At 42.4% G+C, this 7,997-nt stretch overlaps 1 pseudogene; it reads left to right on the top strand.

Annotated features, from left to right (window-relative positions):
• Positions 1-1,669: 1,669 nt before the first annotated feature.
• LOC127221887 (alpha-1,3-mannosyl-glycoprotein 2-beta-N-acetylglucosaminyltransferase-like) lies at positions 1,670-6,274 on the top strand (annotated as a pseudogene).
• Positions 6,275-7,997: the final 1,723 nt, after the last annotated feature.

Here is a 7,997-nt window from a genome sequence, read left to right as displayed (position 1 = left end):
TGTCTTTGTTAAGTTTCTGATTTGTAGTCCTGTCTAGTGTTGAGAGTGGTGTATTGAAGTCTCCCACTATAAGTGTGAGAGGATTTATATGAACTTTGAGTTTTAATTAGCTGTCCTTTTTCTTTCACTGCTCTTAATATTCTCTCTTTATTCTGTATGCTAGGTATTTTGATGATTATATGTTGAGGGGTCTTTTTTCTTTGGTCCAGCCTATTTGGTGTTCGGTATACTTCTTGTACTTTCATAGGTATGTCCTTCTTCAGATTGGGAAAGCTTTCCTCGATGATTTTGTTGAATATGCTTTCTGCACCTTTGAGCTGGGCTTCCTCACCTTCCTCTATGCATATTATTCTTAGGTTTGGCCTTTTCACAGTGTCCCACATTTCCTGGATGTTTTTTGTTAAGGATTTGTTAGATTTATGATTTTCTTTGTTTGATGAATCTATTTCTTCTAGTTTATCTTCTGTGCCTGAGATTCTCTCTTCCATCTCTTGAATTATGTTGGTTATGCTTGCATCTGTAGTTCCTGATTGTTTGCCCAGTTTTTCTATTTCCAGCATTCCTGTAGTTTTTGTTGGCTTTATTTTCTCTATTTCAGTTTTCAAGTCTTGAACCATTTTCTTCACCTTCTTCCTAGTTTTTTCTTGGCTTTTTGTACTTTCTTTAATATACTTAAGGAATTTATTCATTACTTCCACTTTTTTGTTTGTTTTTTCCTCCATTTCTTTAAGGGATTTTCTCACATCTTCTTTGAGGGTCTCTACATTTTTATTATGGTAATTTTTAAGTCATTCCCTTCTGCTTTTCTGCTTTGTTGTTGTGTTCTGTTATAGTTGGTGTAGATTCCCTAGATTCTGGTGGTGTTGTGCTTGTCTTTCTGTTGTTGGTGTTTTCTTGTATTGCCGTCTTCCCATAGCTTCTTCCAGTAGGTGTTGGTGGGGTCTCCTCCTCTCTCTATGGTACCTCCCCGGTGGGCTTATGTGGGCCAGAGATTCAATATCTGTAGCTCTGGGTGGTCCAAGCTCTATAGGATGTCTCTTCACAGACAGGGACCCAGGGATGGTGTCATTGATGAGGTTCCAGTAGAAGATGCCTGCAGAAACTCAGAGTGGTCCTGCACAGATAGGTGGGTCTCTGGGAGGGGCCCAGGGCTCCAGCAGAGGTCTGGGGTCAGAGACCAGGCAGGTGGAAATTACTCCTGGTCCTGGGTGGATAAGCAGGTCTCCTTTGTTCAGAGTTGCTCTCTAGCCAATGGCTGGCAGAAGAGGACATAGGCTGAGCTGATACTTGGGAAGTTTCTGCAGGATAATTAGATCTCACTGGAAACTGGCACTCTCCAGCTGAGGCCTCTTTCTTTAGCAGAGGCCCTGCTTTGGGGGTCAAGGATCTTGCCAGCAGCAGGAACTCATAGTGGACCCGCAGAGATAGGCGGATCTCTGGGGGGGCCCAGGACTAAAGCAGAGGACGGAGGTGAGGTTAGAGAACAAGCAGGTGGAAATTATGGGTGGCCCTGTGTGGATAGACAGTTCTCCTTTTTTCAGAGTTGTTCTGAGAAGTCCTGGAAGTAGGGTGGACTGTTGTCCCCACTCTCTGTCCCAGTGCTCAACCAGAGAGGCAGTACAGTGGGCAGGGTAGGGCACAGGGTAGGGGGGGCAGGCTCATGGTCGCGATGGGTGGAGGTATATCAGAGCTCCAAGGGTGCTCTCAATGGGGACAGAACACAGGAACAGCGGGATCGGGGGCCAACCCAGGGAGTTCAGTGGGGGGGGGCGGAGTTGTAGGAGAGAGGCCGCCCCAATTGGGCCCAGACTCACCTCTAGCCAATGGCTGGCAGAAGAGGACAAAGGCCAAGGTGTTACTTGGGAAGTTTGTTCACAATAGTCAGATCTCACTTGTAACTGGCACTCTCCAGCTGAGGCCTCTTTCTTTAGCAGTGTCCCTGCTTTGGGGGTCAAGGATCTTGAGTGGATAGGCAAGTCTCCTTTGTTCAGAGTTGTTCCGAGAAGTCCTGGAAGTAGGGTGGACTGTTGGCTCCACCCTGTGTCCCAGTGCTCAACCAGAGCAGAGGGACAGTGGGCAGGGTAGGGCACAGGGTAGGGGGAGCAGGCCCGCTGTGGGTGTATCAGAGCTCCAAGAGTGCTCTCGAAGGGGACAGGACACAGGAGCAGCAGGAATCTAAAATTTAGAATATTTTTTTTTTTTTTATCAAAATCAGGTTTTCACATAGGGCTAGCAGTTCAAGTTTTTTTTTAATTTATTTATTATTTTTTTTTTATTTTACATGTTGATCCCAGTTCTGTCTCCATCCCTCCTTTCCTCCCTCCCACATACCCTCTCTGCCCCCTTACATGCACCCTGATCACCCTCTCCTCCCATCACCCCACCCCAATTCCACATGTAGGGCAATGCCATCCAGGTAGGGTCATGTAAATCTGTTAAGTCATTTGAAGTAGGGACTGGGATTTCTCTCCTCTCTCTAGGTTAAGGGAGTATCCCTCCATGGGGGATGTGTCTGCAGGGTCCTTTTGTGCACAGCCTGATTCCATTGTCTGAAGTCCCTTAGACTTCTCAGTCCTTCTGGCTGAGACCCATATTCAGGGGGGCCTGAGTCAGTCCCATATTGGTTTCCCATTTACCAGGCTGGGTCCTCCTTGTTCAGGTCAGCTGTCTCTATGTGTTTCTGCAACCTGGTCTTGTCCTCTCTCTCTCTCTACATCTGGATTCTAGTTAGACTCAGTGTTTAGGTATGGGTGTTTGCTTCTGTTCCCAAAGGGTACTAGATGAGGGCTCCATGATGGTGGATAAGTTATTTGTTGATCTCACTATCCGGGAAGGGCATTTGTGGTAGCCTTCCCAATGTTGCTCAAATTGTTAATTGTCTTGTAGGTCTCTATACCTATATTAATGTTCAGTGGCTCCCTCTTTTATCTCTCTCTCTCTCCCGTCTTCTATTCCTACCCTGACTCAATCTTCCTAGTTGCACGTGCTTTCCTCTCCTCCCCTTCTCTTTCTACTAATTCTCTCTCCATTCACTGCCTCCTCACTTCCCATGTGCTCTGGGGGACTTGTCCCTTCCCCCTTCTGTGAGGGACTTTATATGAATATCTTGGAATACACCTTCTATCCTAGTTCCTATGGTGGTATGAATTATAGGCTGGTGATCCTTTGCCCTAGGTCTAAAATCTATATGTGAGTGAGTACATACCATGTTCCTCTTTTTGTGACTGGGTTAGTTCAAGTTTTTATTCCTATATAAACCATAAATGATCTGAAGAATTATATGCAGTTACTGTGATTTTAAAATATCCCTGAGATATGACTCTTTAATACAAATTTATTGTTGTATATATGAAGACCCTGAAGACCAGAATAAGGCATTGGATGCCCTGAAATTTGAAATACAAGCAGTTATGAGTTACCCATTATGGGTCCTGGGAACAAAACTGTGGTTCTTTGTAAGAATATCAATTTTGTTGTCAACGGCTGAGTAATTTTTCTCGTCTCTGATCTAGGAAATTAATACTAGAATTTTAGAAGAAATACTTTCATCTATGAATAAGAAACCAGGATTGACAATCCTGTGAGATAAAAGAAGTAGGACGGTTATACACTACAGAAGCCTTATACCAGATAGAATCCTCCTATCAAAGATTTCATCACACTGGATGATTTCCATTTTCTGATTCTACAGAAGCTTAAGGATTCCTGGAGAATACCCATTATGTTAGAAGCCAAAGAAATGCCTTGGCTTTGAAACTTTCATTTTTTAGGATTTCAACTATGAATTACAATATAATATCTAAGAATCCTGTAGCTTTGGGCAATCAATCCTAACTGTAAAATATAACTAGAATATTCAGGTGGTGGGAAGAAATATTATCAAATGGAATCAAGATTTTCAAACAAATCTCTTATTGCAGAGTATAGTAGATATATATTCAGCTGAAATACCATTTAAAAATATTTTGGAGCAATTTCATTGTTATAAAAATAATGATTTCCAGAATTCTATATATGAATTTTAGTGATTTTGTGTTTATGTCTTCATTCATAAAGTAGTTTCCAAAACTGAAAATTTAGGGTATGCCTCAGAAAATTTCAGCACCAAATATAGCTGGGAAATAAGAAAAAAATGAGGATATAAATTAGTCAAATATCTATATTAATCAAGAACATATAGTTAAGCCAAGAATATCTATTTACTGCTCAGTAGCTGAGTGTGCTTGCTTTTCTTCCAGAGAAACCAAGTTTGTCTCCCAGTATCCACATCAGGCAGCTTACAACTGCCTATAATTTCATTTCCAGGAGATACACACCTTCTTCTAGCCTCCATTGTACCTGTGTACTTATGCCATATACACGTCATGTAAAAAATGGAATAGAAGAATATAAAGCAAAGTTCCATAAAGGGTAGACAACAAAAGAAAAATTTGAGACACTCCCAATTTTCTGATCATTAACATATGTACATTTGTTTTTAATATAAGTATCAATTCCTTCTGTTCATGAAATCATAAAACTAGAACAGACAAAGCATTTGAGAAAATCGATATACTTTACTCTTGAAAAACTTAAACACAGTTTTTGTGCTTATAAAATATACGATTAATGTCAATCACAGAATAATTAAATGAGATTAACTCAAGATCATTAAGCCCTCTTTCAGATAGAAAGACCATCTGTCTTCAAAATAAAGGAGAGACTGCTAAACAAAACAATTGCCTTGTGTTAAATTTAGAAATTTTGTGAAAATGATCCAGTGTAGAATTCTTGGTGTTGTGCAACTTAACACTAACCAGGAATTTAACTGTAAGAAATCCCCACAGAGAGGGCCTGGTAGGTGCCTCAGGAAAGTTGGCCAGAGGGGATGCAGCTGCACCAGCACTGAGTATCACCTGGTCCAGGGCGAACCTGGTTGCAGTGGAGGAGAGTTGGGAGATTCTGGTACATGGCTTCTTCTTATTCCCAGCCCAGAAGAATAAACCCTTACACTGGGGAAGTGAGCCAGGTAAGCCAAAGTCAGGCTCGAGCCCTCCCCTTGTCTGCCCTGAAGAATCAGTCTGTGCTTTAGGGTGCTATTATTTTCGTGGACTCTTCTTCTGGACATACCCAGCACCTGGCAGGCATTCCTCAGACAGTGTTATTGATGATGACCCTGCCAGCCTCACCCTGCCTAGCTGAGGACACTGAGGTGGAGATGGAGTGGCAACGGGGACTATTGCAGCAAATCAGGGAGCATCATGCTTTGTGGAGCCAGAGGTGGAAAGTGCCCACTGTGGCTACTCCAGCCTGGCCCCGTGTGCTTGCGACCCCCTCACCATTCATGATCCCCATGCTGGTCATTGCCTGTGACAAGAGCACTACCCGGCACTACTTGGAGAAGTTGTTGCACTATCGGCCCTCAGCTGAATATTTCACCATCATTGACAGCCCAGACCATGGAAACGAGGAGTCAGCACAGGTCACTGCTTCCTACAGCAGTGCAGTTACACATATCTGGCAGCCAGACATGAGTAACATTGCTGTGCCGCCCTACTACCGCACATTCTAGGGTTACTACAAGATCGCTAGGCACTACTGCTAGGCCCTGGGCCAGATCTTCAACAAGTTCAAGTACCCGGCAGCTGTGGAAGTGGAGGATGATCTTGAGGTGGCATCACACTTTTTTGAGTACTTCCAGGCCGCCTACCCAATGCTGAGAACAGACCCCTCCCTGTGGTGTGTGTCTGCTTGGAATGACAATGGCAAGGAGCAGATGATGGACTCAAGCAAACCTGAGCTGCTCTGTAGAACAGACTTTTTCCTGGCCTTGGCTGACCGCTCTTGGCTGAGCTGTGGGCAGAACTGGAGCTCAAGTGACCCAAGGCCTTCGGGGACGACTGGATGCACATGCCCAAACAGTGGAAGGGGAGGGCCTGTATTCATGCAGAAATTTCAAGAACGATGACCTTTGGCCATAAGGGTGTGAGCAGTATCTTAAGTTCATCAAGCTGACCCAGGAGTTCGTGTCCTTCACCCAGCTGGACTTGCCATGCCTGCATCGGAATTGCTATGACGGAATTTCCTTGTCCATGTCTATGGTTCCCTCCAGCTACAAGTGGAGAAAGTGAGGACTAATGACCAGAAGGAGATGGGGAAGGTGTGGGTACAATATACTAGCAGAGACAGCTTCAAGACCTTCACTAAGGCCCTGGGTGTCATGGATGACCTCAAGTTTGGTGTCCCTAGGGTTGGCATCCAAACCTCACCCTCACCCAAGATGCAGTTAGCATGATGAAGAGAAATTTGTGTGGTTTGTTTATTGCCTGACTTTAGTTTCATGAAACAAAATGATATCTATAGAATTATTTTCAAAAATAAAGGCTAAATTGTCTGAAGAGAAAGAGAGAGAGAGAGAGAGAGAGAGAGAGAGAGAGAGAGAGAGAGAGAGAAATCCTCCCAGCACCAGGGCATGTACAGAATATAGGTGTAAAATGTTGCAGAAAAACATCTGAGAGGCCAGATCAAAGAACTCCAAAAAGAAAAGAGAACAAGGGAGATTTGCATTACAGAAATAGACATATCTCTGCATTCTGCGACTAAGCCCCAAGACACCAAGAAAAGATGGAGATGAAAACAGTACCAGAAGTCCTGGTGACTGGAAAGTCACAGGCCACTGGGACTTCCTTTTCCAACTCTGCACACCACATATGAGAAAGACTGCCTGCAACAGACTACACAAGGAAAGGAAGAATGAAAAGGAGGCTTGGGCTTTTATTCTTTGCTATCATTGTAGTAAAATCTTCAGACTGCACAGGGCCAAATCTCATACATACAACTCTGGAATGGATTAATAAAATTTTAGGAATAGAAATTAGGGCAGTGGCAATAATCAGAATTTCATACCTTTATAAAACAAAGTGTTTTCATTTATGAAAACTCACTGTGAGCAACTGTGCTTTAACAACTGTGATGTACCTGAAATATGCAAAATTTTCTCTTGGATCTAGTAGCTCATAGGTGTTTCCTAGTTCTTACCCCATTTCTTTTGTTTGTGAGCAATTCACGTTAGCATCTTCCCAAACAATGTTTTGTATATAGAGAGAGAAAAAGAGAAAAAATTAAGTTCTCAGTTTCTAGAAGACAGGGCTCGTCAGTGTCCCAGCAGCATTGTACATGTATTTAAGCCTGTGGCTCACTACTTCTTCAAAGCTATTTTTCCCAGGTGACCTACGCCATTACACACAAAACTAGTATGAGATTTCAGAAGCATGAGCCAGTTGTCTTCTATCCATAGTACCTTCTTTATTTCACACCAGGAATTCCTACTCTCAAATTTCTGGTACATTTTCCACCTGCTTTTGAGTCTCAGTATTCTTGCCTACTGGTGTCAATAGCTGCCCTTCATGTACTCTGCTTGACTTCCTGTGACCCACATTTCCTGACTATTTAAACATTTCAAAATCCATTTGACATTTATTTCCAAACAGAAATATGTTAACCTTATGAGAACTACTGAAAATACATAAGCATATAAAAAGCATGTAACAATGTTTGTATTCTTTAACAATTTCATACATGTATATAATATGTGTTGATCATATTCACCCCCATTGCATCCAGTTATCTCACTCCCATCCCCATTTAATCCATTATTCTTTCTACAAAGTGCCCTTTCCACATTTATATAAATTTTTAATTCACAAAGTCTGGTTAGGATTCCTTACATGAGCATGGACATTATTGATTCATTCATGGACACTTTATCAATGTCAACAGCACTGAAGAAAATCAGTCCCCTCTTCCAGCAATCACTTTCTGGCTAATAGTTGCTCATAGAAGAATGATGTTTCCTATTCAAAGGATAATTGTGAAGGGCCCAATCTTGTTCAAATCTCATGCTTGCAAGGTAAATGTACCTGTTGTAATTAGCAATTGTAAAACCTATGTCATAGCCAGAAAACAGTGATTCATCACACTTTTCATTCTTCAGTCCTTATATTCTTGTTTTAAATTTT

Source organism: Phodopus roborovskii, unplaced genomic scaffold, assembly GCF_943737965.1.
Source record: "Phodopus roborovskii unplaced genomic scaffold, PHOROB, whole genome shotgun sequence".
Classification (NCBI taxonomy): Eukaryota; Metazoa; Chordata; class Mammalia; order Rodentia; family Cricetidae; genus Phodopus; species Phodopus roborovskii.
The sequence above is the reverse complement of the archived record's forward strand: the minus strand, read 5'-3'. Positions and strand labels throughout refer to the sequence as shown.